Raw genomic sequence first — 15,332 nt, 5'->3', positions numbered from 1 at the left:
CCTTCTGCAGGAGCCACTAAACTGCTCTGCTCTCCATCCACAGGTGAATTATTTATTAAAGCTAGAAAATATTTAGAGAAAAGGAAATGAAATCAATTTTAGGGACTTAAATGGAATGCAAGCCACTATTTCTCCACAAAAACTTACATGTGCACCATGATAGAAGATCAGTTATCCATAATTAAATTATACAAAAAGTCTTGTAAAACAGAACTTAGAAGATATTCCATCATTAAATGGAAAAACATGTTAACATTTGTAAATTACATTTAGAAGCTATTGATCAATTATTTCTATTTATGTGACACCTTGTTTTGTACTTGACAATAGTTTCTATGAGGTAACCCTACCGCCACCCTTTCTTTAGCCACAGTGGATGGTCTTTCATCGGCATGTCACCTGAGACAGCTGGTAACAGTCATTTCTCCAGATGCCAACCCCCATTTAAACTTGTTTGGTTCAGCAGTGGGAATCCCACTCAACTGGACAAACCACAGAGTACCCTCTCAAGAATTTTGGAACAAGAACTGAGAAGAATAGTTCATCCCTCCTTCTTCCCCATTTTTTCTACTATGATGGTTATTTTATGTGTCAGCTTGGCTAAGCCATGGTCCTCAGTTATTTAGCCAAACATTGCTCTAGAATTTTGGGGGAAGGTATTTTTTAGATCAGATTAACATTTAAATAAGTAAACTATGAGTAAAGCAAATTGACCTCCGTAACTGAAGGTGGGCCTCATCCAATCAGTTGAAGACCTTCATAGAAAAAGACTGACATCCCAGCGAAGAGAATTCAGCTAGAAAATTGCCTTTGGATTTGAACTGCAGCTGTTCCCTGGGTACCCAGGCTGCTGGCCCAGCTGGCATATTTCAGACATGTGAAGCCTCCAAAATCACAAGAGAAATTTCCTTAAAATTAGTCTTTTGTTCTCTCCCTTCACACACATATGTATATACACACACACATCCAGTCGTTTTGCTTTTCTGAGGAACCCTGAGTAACACACCTACCCTGGGGATAATGGGCTTTTTTTTTTTTTTGCAGCTAAGTATTATTGGCCTGGTCTGGAAGGAAGGCAAAGAGTAAAATGCTAACTATTAAATTTAGCAGATATTGGGCTCAAGAAACTCTTTCAGAAACAGAAATCAGAGCTGATCTCTGAGGCTTACTGAGATCAAGATATGACTTAGATATTTCAGGTTTCAAGCTCTATCACAGCATACAACACCGCTTGGCCTTCCCAGGCACCTCCCCTCTCACCACACCCAGCTTCTCAGGGAGTCGAAGGTCTGTGAGTTGTTTGCATTGTTCAATTCACCTCCAAGACTGAGTGTTGGTGGTGTGGGAAAATTTAAGGCGTGGGTATTTATGATGATGATATTGTTGGTTTCCACTTGGAATACTCAAGAGGAAAATTTCAAGTTTTATTAGAAATTAAAGGTATAAGAAAGGTGGCATAAGGCACTGGATGAGAAAAATCAGGATCTACACAACTTCCTCCATTAAGGGCCAATGAGTGAGCATTTGAAGCTTTGCAGGTCATGTGGTCTCGGTTCAAGGCTCCACTACAGCAACAGCAAAGCAGCCCTATAAGGCCTATAATGCAGTCGGACGGGCATGGTTTTGCTCCAGCAAAATCCTTTTTACAAAAATATGTACTTCTTTTTTGGATGGATTTTGCCCATGGGCTACAGTTTGCTGACTCCTGATTTAAAGTACAGTGCTTTCTTTATCAGATATAACTAAATCAACATCTGGATACAGTCAGGTTCTGCTAGAAGAGCCTGGTCTTGCCTTAAGTGGTTTCCTCTTAATTGACTCCACTGAAGTCTTCAAGCATTTTGTGTTTCCATGATCTCCCAGTGGGCTGGAGTATGGGAAAGACCTTCTGCTTAATAACAGTATTCCAGAGAGTGGAGGGGCATGGAGAAATATGCCTCTAGGGCCAGATACCAAACTGTCCTACAGGCAAGCAAAATCTGTGTTCTCCCAAAGAACACCCAGAGGAGAAAAATCAGCAAATGATGCCTGCCACTTTTCATCCCAAAGATGAAACCCATACATTGGGATGTACTCATAAGTGTGAAAAATAATTGTTTTTTTTAGAAAAGAAAAATAATGCTTTTTTTCAAAAGTGTTCCTCTGATTAATTTTATAGTAAATGGAAACACTTTTTAAACTTAGTTCATTGCTAATATGTGGGACCTTAAGTTTTACCATCTCAGTTGGCAGCTAGTTGCCATTGACACAGTATGCTGTTTTCATATCAAATATCGTGTCTTCATTGAAAATAGAAAGTGTCCTTCTTAGTCTTGCTTGAAGCTTTGTATATTTTAAAGTAGTATAACAAACTTTAAAGTTTCCAATCAATGGTCTTGTGCTTTCTTTCTTTAATTTCTTCATATGAAACCCAAATTTCTTTTAAGTTTAGAGAGATAATAGTTTTACATGGTTAACATCAGTTTTACACTGTTAACTCTTTCACAATGTACATTTGTATAGACTGAAACAAATGTGAGTTGTGTTTTTTAAACTCTATTTATATAGAAAAGTAACTTAATTACTCATTGTATTAGTTGCCTAGGGCTGCCTCAACATGTACCCACAAACTTGGTCCATTAAAACAATAGAAATTTATTCTCCAATATTTCTAAAGCCAAAAGTCTGAAATCAAGGTGTCAGCAGGGCCATGTTCCTTCCAAAGGCTCTGGGAAGAATCCTTCCTGCATCTTCCAGGTTTGGGGGCTGCCGGCCATCCTTGGGGCTCCTTGGCATGTAGATGTGTCAGGGCAGTCTCAGCGTCTGTCCTCACATTCCTTCTCTCCTGTGTCTTCTCTTCTCTTCTAAGGACACTTGGTTTTGGACTTAGGGCCCACTGTAATCCGGGGTGATTGTGTCTCAAAAGTCTTAGCTTAATTACCTCTCAAAAGACCCTTTTTCCACATTAAGAGGTTCCAATGAGACATAACTTTTCGGGGGGCCACCACTCAACCCATGACACTAATGCAATGTCTCACCCTGGGATTCACAGCTTATATAGTTATGTCACTTTTTTATTCTGTAGTTGACCTGAAATCTAATTTTTCTAGATGGTGAATAATTCAGTGTACTTAGAAAAGATATTTATTAAGTCCAAGAATACATTTTGAAATCATTGGAATTATTTTTCAATGAAGTGCTCAATCTGAGACAGATAGCCAGATAGATATAATTTTTTTAATATAAAGTAAAAGTTAACTATAATGGCAACAACAATTTGGGAGACAGTAGGACTGGATGAGGGATGCACAAAATAAATTACCAACTTCTCCTAAGGCTATTTTTTTTAAGTTCTCCAGAATAGTAGCCTGTTTCAAAAATTGAATGAAAACAAATTTCGATATGCCATTCATTTGCATAGCAGTAACATTCTTGAAATAGGTACAAAATAAAGAACAGAAATAACTTCAGAATGAAAAACTTACCAACACTCTTAAACACAAGGAATACTTTATTTAAATAATTTTAGAGCATATAATTTATAAATCCATACTAAATAATTCAAGATCCTAAGATGTAAAAACTATACCAGCATCACTAGTCTTGTATTAGAATGATCATTAAGAGATGAGTATTACCCAAACTGTAATTGTCCTTGGCCGTTTGCTGTGTGCTTTAGCAGGACCTTCTGTTCCTGTGAGTATGCTTTCTGAAAAGACACCTGAGAGGAGAGAGGAATACACATTAGAATTTCTAACTCCTGGTGAAAATCATATTTTTTTCACATTCTTCAGGCCGCTTTGGATCACAGTTGCCAATGAAAACATGAATTATGACAGGCAAGCAAAAGTCTCAGAACAATCTGCCCCAGTATGACCTGTTGATGTGAACTTCACACCTGTTACTCATACCCCTGCTTTAAGGCTAAAGGGCCAGTCACCACTATCCTGGGAAAGAGAGAGTTTTACCACCAGTCACAAATATTAATGCACTAGTGAGCAGACAGAAAAAGTTTAGTAGTGATGCATTGATTGGATACTAGTAAGGGATACAAAGGGGTTTTCCCAAGTATTATTGAAATCACAGCATATAGACAACTGCTTAGTATGAGTAGATTTTATAGGACCAGCTCTAAGGGCAAATTGATGATAAACATCTTTTGACCTGCAACTCCAGGCAAAGTATTTAGTAGTCATATAGACATCACAATTAACAATGCCCTCTTCTCTCCAAGAGCCTGAGGTCCCAGTGAGGAAACAGCTATGCAAACAATTACAGTGCAGTTTTTAGAGTGATGATAGAAGAATACATAGTGTCCAGAAGTTAAAAAGATGAGATGTTTAATTCTAAGGGAGCAGGTTGAAAGATTAGGAAAGACTCCCTGTAATTGATGATATTTGCGCTGGATCTAAGTTGATGAAGAGTTTTCTAGGAAGAGAAGGAAATCTTTAGGCACACAAGAAGAATGGCATTTAGAAGAATGCATGAAGCCACGTGGGATTTTCAAAGAACTACAAATAGTTCAGTAGCACCATTAAGTGAGAACAACCAGATGTGTGCATAGAGTTGGCACTGGATATTGGCGGCCTCTAATGCAAAGCACAAAACTCCTAGGAAGTGTTCACAAGGAAATGAGACGTGTCTAGTGCATCTACAGTGGGCATATCGGACCAACAAAGAGAAACATTTTAGGGTAAATTTTAATGGAAAGTATTTTTCTGGAGAAATTTTGATTTCACTGCTTCTCTTAGCTACCACTTTCTTTAATAACATTTTTTTAAAATAATGTATTTTGAGTGCTTAATGAGGAACAGATTTTTGGTAATTTGCAATTGTTATTTGTTTTGATCTCTCCATAGTGACAGGTATTACCATCCTCATCTTACAGATAAAGATCAGTAGCTTCATAGTGATGAAGCAGTTTGTCCAAGGCCCCATCTAGTAACCTGCTCCACTTGCCCATTTGTTCTTGTGCAAGTACGTCTTACTGCCGTAAGTAGAAACCAAAGGTTGATTCCTAAGAAATATGCTAGAGTCAATACACTACCCAAACTAACTCAAATTGGGAGAACTGGTGAAGAAATCCAGGCCATGTCTTTGTGGACGTTGAGAGACAAAGGTCTGAAAATGCGCATCAAATGGCAAGTCCATAGAATCAATCGGGATTAGAATGCCATATGGACACAAGCATTATGAATTCTGCATCTGAATGGGAATAATTAAGCAGAAGACAAGGATTTGAGAAAATTTCCAAAATTCCCGGCCATACCATATTTGAGGTATGGCCAGGCTATTGGAGGTCAAGCTCTTTGAGGGTAGGGACTTTTTTCTTTGTTCTTCATTCTGTATCCTCAAGGCTTAGAAGAGTGGTTTGCACACCTCCCTGGCATGTGACTGATTCAAGCTGGGTTAAAAATAAATAAAGGTCAACACAATCCTATAGCAAGTGGGACTATAGCTATGGACAGTTACTTTATGGAAAAATAAGTACAAATGTCTCTTAGTCATATGAAAAGATACCCAACATCGTTCATGGTAAAAGAAATGCAAGTTAAGACTATGTAGAAACATCATTTCTCCCCTATAAGATAGCTAAAATCCAAAATTTTGACAATACTCTTTGCAAAGCTGTGGAGACATAGGAATGCTGCTGGTAGGAATGTGAAATGTTACAACTTTGATAGAGGAAAGTTTGACACTATATAGCAAAATTACACATGCTTTTTCTTTTTGACCCAGAAATACCACTTCTCAGAATCTATTTCAAAGTAACACAGGCAACAGTAGTAGAAGAATACATGCATTAGATTATTCATTACTGTTAGGGTCCAGGCTTCCGAGGCTTCCCCAGAGAACAAACTACACAGGCATAGAGATGTAAATTCAAGCAAAGTCTTTATTCAGCTAGCTAGCTGAGGTCCAAGTCAGCCCGATGCAGCGGGTCTCAACAAGGACCCCGAGCACTCAGAGCCAAGGGTTTATATAGCAATTTCAAAGCACTTAACTCATAGCAATTTTCTATAACTATACATTATTCTTGCAAGACATATATCCTGGGGTTAAGCAAGGGCAGGGTAAGACTACTCCTCAATGGTTAGGGAGGTTCTGCACGATAAGCTTGGTATGTAAGATTTACTGACCAAGGTTAGCTGACCAAGGGTCACAGCTACCCACCACCCGGTGCTCATGATTAACTGGTTTTTCAAGGCCTTACCCAGGCCCAGGGTTTTTTTTTTTTTTGTTTGTTTGTTTGTTTGTTTTTCCTTTGAGTCACACTCTCAGAAAATGGTTTCTAGGTTTCTAAGATGGCTATGCTTATGCTAATTTACTAATCTTACTAATGCTTAGATTCTACATTTCCCCACTTTCCTTTGACCATTCCAATCATGGAATGTTTGTTTCTTCCTGCTGTGTGAGTGAATGATACTGCGGTCTCAGCATTAGCACCTGAACAGCACTCACTCTTTCCCTAACAAAGGCTATTAGCCGGTTTAAGATACAGGGACCTAAAGTGAGAAGCAGTATAAAAATAAGCAAGGGCCCTGCCAGGGTGGATATCAGGGTTGTAAACCATGGGGATTTAGTAAACTAGGATTCAAATAGCCCTTGGCTGGCCTCTCGCTCTCTCTTCCTTTGATCTGGTCTCTCTCTAAGTTTAGACATTGAATCTCTTACTATTCCGGAATGGTCTGCTGTTAAGGTTTAGCTAAGTTTTATTAGTTCTTTTTCCTGACTCTTAATGCTCTCTGCACTCCTTTACATTACAACATTGTAATACAAGATATTTGGAAGTAACCCAAATAGCCACCTACAGGAGATTAGATGTTTAAACTAGTGTACATTCACAAAATGAAGTACACAGAAACTCTTTAAAATTATAGTGTGATCTCCAGGATATATTGTTCAGAAAATGAAATAGAACACGTAAAAGTGTACACTGGATGCTACTGTTAATCTAAGACATGATGGGAGGAATAAGTGTGTGTGTGTGTGTGTGTGTGTGTTCTTTCTTTTCTTGCTCATAACTTCTAAACTGAAAAGATAAAATGGTAACAGGAATAGATAAAAGATTCTCTAAATATACTTGATTATATAGATTTAACTTTGGATCAATGTAACCATTTTATATAATTATAAAACATGATAAAATTACTTGAAAACAATAAAACTATAACGCAAAATGAAACAAATGACTCTAACTGCATGTAAAGTTGGTTGCAAAACCACATAGAGAGGAACTTTCAAAACACAGTAATTTGTAAATTTCTAGGGCTTTATAAGAAATGACAAAAATAATTGCAAAAATAAGTCAAACGATTTTCAGTAGTCATATTGTTGGTGGTAGTGTTTGGTATTTTCACTCTCAAATTGTTGTATATGTTTTGTGGGATAAACAAAAGGAGTTATTATGTTCATATCTTTCAATTTTTCAGTCTGGGAGAAAAGATATATATAGGTGTAAAGTGAATAAATGTAAATAAAAACCATGAGTCTTAAATTTGAATCAAAAGTATCAGCATCAACTCATATTAAATTTTATCGTTTAAAATACATATTCCCTTACTGCTACTAGGGTTAGGAGCAAGCCTTACATAACAATAGATAATTGCTAATGTAACTATCATTAACCTAATTGATATTAATCTAATTGAAATTTCTGGAACAATATAACCAAGATCTGAAGACTGGAAAATTGAAAATAACTAATAATGCTCAGAATGCTTCCTCTAGGCAACATTTACTCAGAACTCATGTAAGGCAGTCTGGCATTGGCTAAAGGACAGACACATAATTCAATTGAACAAAATAGAAAATCTCAAAATAGACTTACACAAATATAGTCTATTGATTTTCAGAACAGGTGTCAGGACAATTTAGAGGGAAAATAAAAGTCTTTTCAACAGCTGATCATGGAATAACTTCAACACTTAGCACAATAGATGTAAGAAATTATCTTAAACTGAATTATTGACTTTAGTGTAAATGTTAAGGCTGTAACACTTAGAAGTAAAACATGTAATACATAGAAGATAATCTCTGAGACTTGGGCATATACAAAAACATTTCTTAGGATACAAAAATATTAACCATGTAATAAAATTTAATAAACTGAACATCATCAAATAAAAAACTTCCTGAAAAGAAATTGAAGACACCTACAGAATAGGAGAAAATAATTATAATATGTGTATCTAACAAATTAACTGCTATGTAGAATATGTGAAGAATTTTTACAAATTCAATAATTTAAAAAATTTAATAGTTTAAATAATCAATTTAAAAAAACAGGCAAAGAATTTGGATGGCTCACCTAAAAAAACACTCAAATGGCCAATAAATACATAAAAAATGTTCAAAATTAGTAACAGATTTAAATACAGATTAAAATCATGGTGCAATAATGATTACATACCTATAAGCATGGCTAAAATCAAACAGACTGAGCATACATATTGGCAAGAATGTAAAACTGTAAAACAATTGGAACTCTCATACATTACTAGTGGGAAGATAAAATTGTATAACTACACTGAAAAATTTCCGGCAGTTCTTTTCTGACGCCAAACATATACCCACCATAAAACCTGGCAATTCCAATCCTAGGGATTTACTCAAAAGAAAGGAAAAAATACACCAAAAATGTTTGAATGAATGTTTATTGCAGATTCAATCACCAGGTAAAAGCTGGACAAAACTCAAAAGCCAATTAAGAGAGAAATGGACAAATTATCCACACAATGGAAAACTACTCAGCAACAAAAAGGAACACACAACACTGATGGAACCTCAAAATCATTCTGTTGAGTGAAACCAGGCAAACTCAAGGAGTGCAAATTACATACTACAAGAAAGGGGACTACTAAGAGAAAATGCTAACTAATCTAGGTGACAAATAGCAGATCAGTGGTTGCCTGCAGATGGGGATGAAGACAGGATGGACTGCAAATACACCTGGAGGACTTTTGTGTCCTGTTGTGACGATGATTTCACAAATGCCAAAACTCATCAAATTGGACCTTTGGATGCAGCTAATTGTACATAATTTATCCCTCAATTTAATTAAAAATAATATCAGAAACATCAGCTATTAACATATGTAACATTACAACATTACAAGCACAAAAGAAAATACAAACAAAAAGCCTTTAACACTGAACATGATGTTTCAAAAAACCTTTCCCATCTAAGTCAAACCCAGCAGTAGAAGATTGCTTTGTGATTTTACTACTTATGAAATTTCTTACTCACTTTGAGCACCAGAAGTTTCCTTTCCCAAATCATCACTGTCATATGCCTGAGCAAGCACGCACCACCCACACCATGCACAATGTGTAGGCATGACTGTGCAAACCCACACTCCAAAGGCTTCCTCCAGGGAGGGGACAAAGGCTCTCAGAAACAGCACATGGGCTTCTTGTGAAACAGTTTTTATCTGTCTTCTAAAATCCTGTGCTCTGCTGTGCTTTACTAACCAAAAACATTAGAGATATGTATTTCTGGTATTTCACCATTCCCAATAAAACCTCTCGTTCAGTAACTGTTATGAACCAAAACAGAACATGGATCAGGCCATACTTAAATAGTTAATACAGTTATTAAGATTTATTTATTATTTCTAATGTGTGAAGATGAAAAGTTAATGATTTCCTGGCCTTTCATTCATTTGCAGTTTTTTGGAAGAATGCAAACAAAGCAGTAAGAAGTCTAATATTTGAATTTTGAGCTAACAGAATGCTTGAATTGGGGCAAAACTATAGCCAAAAATGTTCAGCTGTGCTCTAATAATATGATTGTGTAGCTTCGAAAGAGAATCATGTGGTATAGTTTAATTTTTATTTTTATTTTGACATTTCTCTATAGGACTTGAGGCCTCTGTGCTAGTCAGAAGCCATTCTTACTGCTTATCATGGTCTTTCTATCTTTACCTGTCATCTTCATTGTTATTCAACATTTGAAGTCACTACTTTAAAAAAAGCAGAACACTAAATAACACTGAAATTTATTTCAACACATTGAAATCTGTGGAAATATATCCTGGTACTTTACATAAGGAAAACCAAGTCACAGGACCATTTCTTTCCTCACATGGTGTTTCAAGCTTTCAAGGTTGGCGAAGCTGGGTGCTCATTATGCTCTCACTGGCCTCATGGGAGAAGACCCAGGCTGAGGGATCCTCTCTTGGCACTGAGCTGGGCTGCCTTGGGGAAGGAGTGATGTGGGGAAAGTGAAGCCCTTCTTACTGTCTTCAATGTGTCTGTTCTTTATTCTTTGCTTCATTGTGGTGATGCATTGTGTCGTCTGGACTCCCAGGCTGCCATAAAGCTATTCTCATTCTCATGCAGTTGTTAAAATTGTTATTTCTGTAGACACATAACCAAAAGAGAATGGACTCTTGGTTGCCATAGAGGAAGGGGACTTTGGGTACGGGTGAAATAGGTAGAAGGTGATAAAGAGGTACAAACTTTACTTATAAAGTAAGTTAGTCATGTGGATGGAAGTATAGCATCAGAAATACAGCCAAAAATATTGTAATTTCTTTGTATGTTGACAGATGGTAACTATATTAGTTATTGGGGTAAGCATTAGTAATGTATATAATTGTTAAATCACTGTTATACATCTAAAACCAGTATAACATTGTATATCAACCATATTTCAATTAAAAAATTGAAAAAAATTATAAAAAATACATTAAATTAAGTTAAATTGGTGTTTCTGTGGGAATTTGAGCACTGGAAACTCCTATTCTGCCATCCATCCCAGGGACAAGACGTTTTAACCAACATTTCTACTGCACAGTCAGTCGAAATGTCAGCACAGTAAGAAAGGAAAATAGTATCATTGTATTATTATTGTAAAAATAATTTTTACTTGTTGGACCCACTGAAAGGGTCTTGGTGACCTCCAGGCATCTGAGGACCACTATAATAGTCACTCCCTTAGTCCTTCCCTAAAGGACTTGTGACCATGTGGATGGTTTCATCCATGGCAGATATTATGGATACCATGGAAAATCACATGCGTCCTAGAGGTGAAAGATAAATTCTACAAAGATCCAGGGCCTAACACATTGGGGAAGTTTATAGCAACCCATTATTTTGTATCTATCATGACATCGCTAAAGTAAAGGACACATTATTTAAGTTCTTTCCTACCACTAAGTAGGACAACATTTGGTTTTGGAGGCAGCATGTTTCGCATTTGAGACTATTACTGTGACTCACTTATAGGGTGGCATAGAAGGCTGCTAGTTTTGAGTAGGCCCCAAACCAAGAAATAAGTATAGCAGATACACAATGCAGTACACCAACCTTCAAACTAAGTCCATAAAACCAAATAGATCTCATGATACTAAAGAATGCTGCAGTTGAGAAAGATGCTATGTAGCATCTCAGACAAGTCCAATAGGACAGTCACAGTGCAAATAGAGTTCTGGAGCAAAGCCATATCATCAAAAGCAGAGCAACATTTGCTTTTTGAAAATCAGCTTATGATATACCATGGAGCCCTGATAGAGACTGAGCATCTAATCATGGGATATGAAGTGACACTGCACCCAGAACATACTGTCATAAGTTGGGTACGATCAGACCCAAAGAGTCATAAAGTCAAATGCGCCCAGCAGCAATCCATTGCAAAGTAGAGGTGATACATCTGGGATCGGGCTGGAGAGAATCAAGAGGAGCAAGTGACCTGAGTGAACAAATGGGCCAGAGCCGCACCTCATACACCACTCTTGCACTGATATATCTCCAGCTCACATCTAAGTCCTCACAGGGAGTTCCCTACAACCAAAACCCAAGCTCAGCTTACAGAAGAGTTGCCTCGATATGTACATGTAAGCCAAAAGGGAAGTTGCTGCACTAGATTTTTGCTCATATTGAGCCCTGAAAAACAGTAGTGAGGGAAAACACTAGAGGTAGAAAAGGTTTTGTGTGGTGTATCTGGTAAATCCGCTTTCTATGGGAAAATGTGATTAAGTAAGAAAATAGATGAACTCATGAGCATTGGCAAATGGCTTGGCTTTTGGTCAGAAGACTAAAAGATTCAAAATTGGAAGATTAGGGAAAACAAGAAGGTCTGGAATAGGCAGATGGTTTCATCCAGAAAAAAATGTTAGCCTCATGCAACATTGAAAAATCCTCTTGGAGACACAGTTTGGAAAATATCCCCTATGAAAATTCAGGCACTATCCTTCAGAATGGTTCTGTTTTCTCAGTAAATAGAATACATGGACCTAAAACAAAAGTAGGAGTGGTACCATTAACCATCATTCCTTGGGGAATTTGTTCTTCCAAGTCCCAGTAAATTTAGATTCTGTGGTCTAGGGTCTTAGGGTTTTAGACTGGAGATACTTCTACGAAACACAGTAAGAGTTCCTCCAAGCTATAGCTGCCCCTTGCTAGACTAGCAGGTGCAAAAGGGAATTACTTTATTGGCATGGATTATTGGCCCTGACAGGCTTGCTTTTATAAAATGGAGACAGGAAAGAATATGCCTTTTTGTACTCCTATAACCAGTTTAAACTGCAAGTCTATAAGTGTAGACACTATGATCTGAGAAGGACCTGATAACCAGGTCTCAGACCCATTGGGGTGAGAGTGTGGCCATCCCACTAGGAAAGCCAGTAGAATTGCTAGCCATGGGAGAGAATTGATAAGTATCAGCTTTTGGCTTTCAGACCAACTGCAAAAGCAGAGACTATGGTTTGTCACCTTACCTTCTTTTTGTAAGTTTTCCCAAATTTTAATCAAAAGAATCCTGAAAAAGCTGTGCCTACATAAAGCCAAATTAATGAAAAAAAAAAAAACCCCAAACAAGTGGGTATGAGTGGTGTAGAATGTGAACTGTAGTTACTTTGGGCACCCCACCCAGATCCCCTTTATCAGGCAGATGCACTCATTTCCCATCTGCTGAAAATGTTGGTTGTTAAAAGCTCACAACTGCCCTCCTTCTCTGGTGGATTTCCCTCTTTGGAATTGGAGTTCCCTCATCTGAGAAAATACACACTGCCCCTCCCCACCTACTCCTGCAGCTGACATCCATCACTGAACAGTACAGAGGTACCAGAAGATAAACTCCTTTCCTCAAGATGGAACCAACCCTGAGATCCATTTCTTGTTCCAGAGCTCCACGTGGAGTCTCCTGAAGCTAGCCCCCATCTGAATCCATATCCTTGCTTAGCTTTCTTGTGTTGTCCTACCTCGCTTGTCTAACTTCAGGTTTTCTTGAGAGTAACAGACCAATTGCCCAAGAACATACTTCTATGTTACCTGTACTAAGACAATTTGTTTCTGACCAGTAAAATCTTTTTACCTTTTTCTGTAGGATTCTGGGTGTTTTAACTTGCTTAGGAAATCTTCCCACACTAAGATTATAAAGTATTTCCCAATATTTTGTCTAATATTTCCATAGTTTTATCTCATATTTTGCTACTTAATCTGTTTGGAATTTATTTGGATTACATCATGACAGGATCTTTCCCACTCTCTCTTTCTTTCAGTGTGTTTACTTATTTATTGTGGGTAGTCAGGTATCCCAATATCATTCATTCATTTCCAGCTTTTCTGATTTTTTTCAAGTTTTTGTTTTTATCTTTAAAATAAAGTCCAATACACTTATGAATCTGTTGTATTAATTTCTGTGTCTATTCCTAGTTTACCACACTATTGTAATATACATATTTGCATTTGTAGCTAATAAAACAAATGCTCTCTCATTGTGATTCCCCCTTGTTTTTCATTCCCCAGAATTTTCTTGGCTATTTTTGGTAGTTTTTTATTTGCTGCCATATAAACTTTAGAATTATCTTGTCAAAACTGACAAAAATATTCCATTGATAGTTTTATTGTGATTGCATTGAATATATAGATTTAACCAGGGAGAAATAACACATTAGCACTACTGAGTCTTCTAGTACATGAATACAGGTATTTTTTAAGGTACATCAAGAAAATTTTGTCTTCACCAACATCTGGAACATTTGTTAAACTTATTTATAGTTTTAATATTTTCTTTTTTATTGCTATTGTAAATAGGGTTTTTTATACCACTACATTTTAGAACAAACCAAAAACGAAATTAAAGAAAAATTCCATTTACCATAGCATTAAAAGAATGAACTGCATAAGATAAATCAATCAATGTGATACACCACATTAACAAAAGGAAGGATAAAAACCATATGATTATCTCAATACATGCTGAAAAAACATTTGACAAAATTCAACATCCATTCATGGGAAAAACTCTCAACAAATTGGTGTACAGGGAACAGACCTCAACATAATAAAGGCCATATACAACAAACCCATGACTAACATACTCAATGATGAAAAGCTGAAAGATTTTTTTCTAATATCAGGGACAAGACAAGGATGTCCACTCTCATAACTTTTATTCAACATAGTACTGGAGGTCCAACCATGGCGATCAGAGAGGATGAAAAGATAAAAGGCATCCAAATTGGTAAGGAAAAAGTAAAACTATCATTGACAATTTGCAGATAACATGATATTATGTATAGAAAACCCTAAAACTCCACCAAAAAACTATTAGAACTAATAACTGGGTTTGGCAAAGTTGCAGGATACAAAATTAATATACAGAAATCTGTTGCATTCCTATATACTAACAACAAACTAGCATAAAGAATAATCAGGAAAACAATTTCATTTATAATTACATCAAAAAGAATAAAATACCCAAGATTAAACCTAACCAGGAAGTGAAAAGACCTATATAAGACACTCATGAAAGAAATTAAAGAAGACATGAATAAATGGAAATCTATCCATCCCATGCTCACAGATAGGAAGAATTAATATTATCAAAATGGTGATCCTGCCCAGAGCAATTTAAACCTTTAATGCAATCCCAATCAAAATTCCAACAGCATTTTTTTCAATGAACTAGAATAGTTCTAAAATTCATATGGAACCACAAAACACCCTAAATAGCCAATGTGGTCCTGAGAAAGAAAAACAAAGCTGGGGGGATTATGCTCCCTGACTTCAAGCTATACTACAAAGCTACAGCAATCAAAACAGTATGGTACTGGCACAAGAACAGACCCATAAATCAATGGAATAGAATAGAGAGCCCAGAAATAAGCCCATCCATATATGGTCAATTACTATATGATAAAAGAGCCATGAATATACAATGTGGAAAAGAAAATCTCTTCAATAACTGATGTTGGGAAAACTGGACAGCTGCATGCAAGAGAATGAAACTGGAGTAGTGTTTACACCATACACAAGGTAAACCTGAAATAATTAAAGGCCTAAATGTAAACATGAAACCATAACACTCTTAGAAGAAAACATAGGCAGAAACTTCTTGAACATAAG

The 15,332-nt window shown here is 36.6% G+C and overlaps 1 protein-coding gene across 3 annotated transcripts in view; it reads right to left on the bottom strand.

Moving 5' to 3' along the window:
* LOC108392921 (cell surface glycoprotein CD200 receptor 1-like) overlaps nucleotides 1–15,332 on the bottom strand; it is a 48,384-nt gene that overhangs the window by 20,496 nt on the left and 12,556 nt on the right. For all 3 annotated transcript variants that reach the window (XM_073231686.1, XM_073231684.1, XM_073231683.1), the window contains exons 2-3: nucleotides 3,618–3,700; nucleotides 2–61 (exon numbers count right to left, since the gene is read on the bottom strand). The gene's annotated coding sequence lies outside the window, so the exon portion shown is untranslated. The remainder of the gene's footprint in view (nucleotide 1; nucleotides 62–3,617; nucleotides 3,701–15,332) is intronic.

This window comes from Manis javanica, chromosome 3, assembly GCF_040802235.1.
Source record: "Manis javanica isolate MJ-LG chromosome 3, MJ_LKY, whole genome shotgun sequence".
NCBI classification, from domain to species: domain Eukaryota; kingdom Metazoa; phylum Chordata; class Mammalia; order Pholidota; family Manidae; genus Manis; species Manis javanica.
This window is presented reverse-complemented; position numbering and strand designations above follow the sequence as displayed.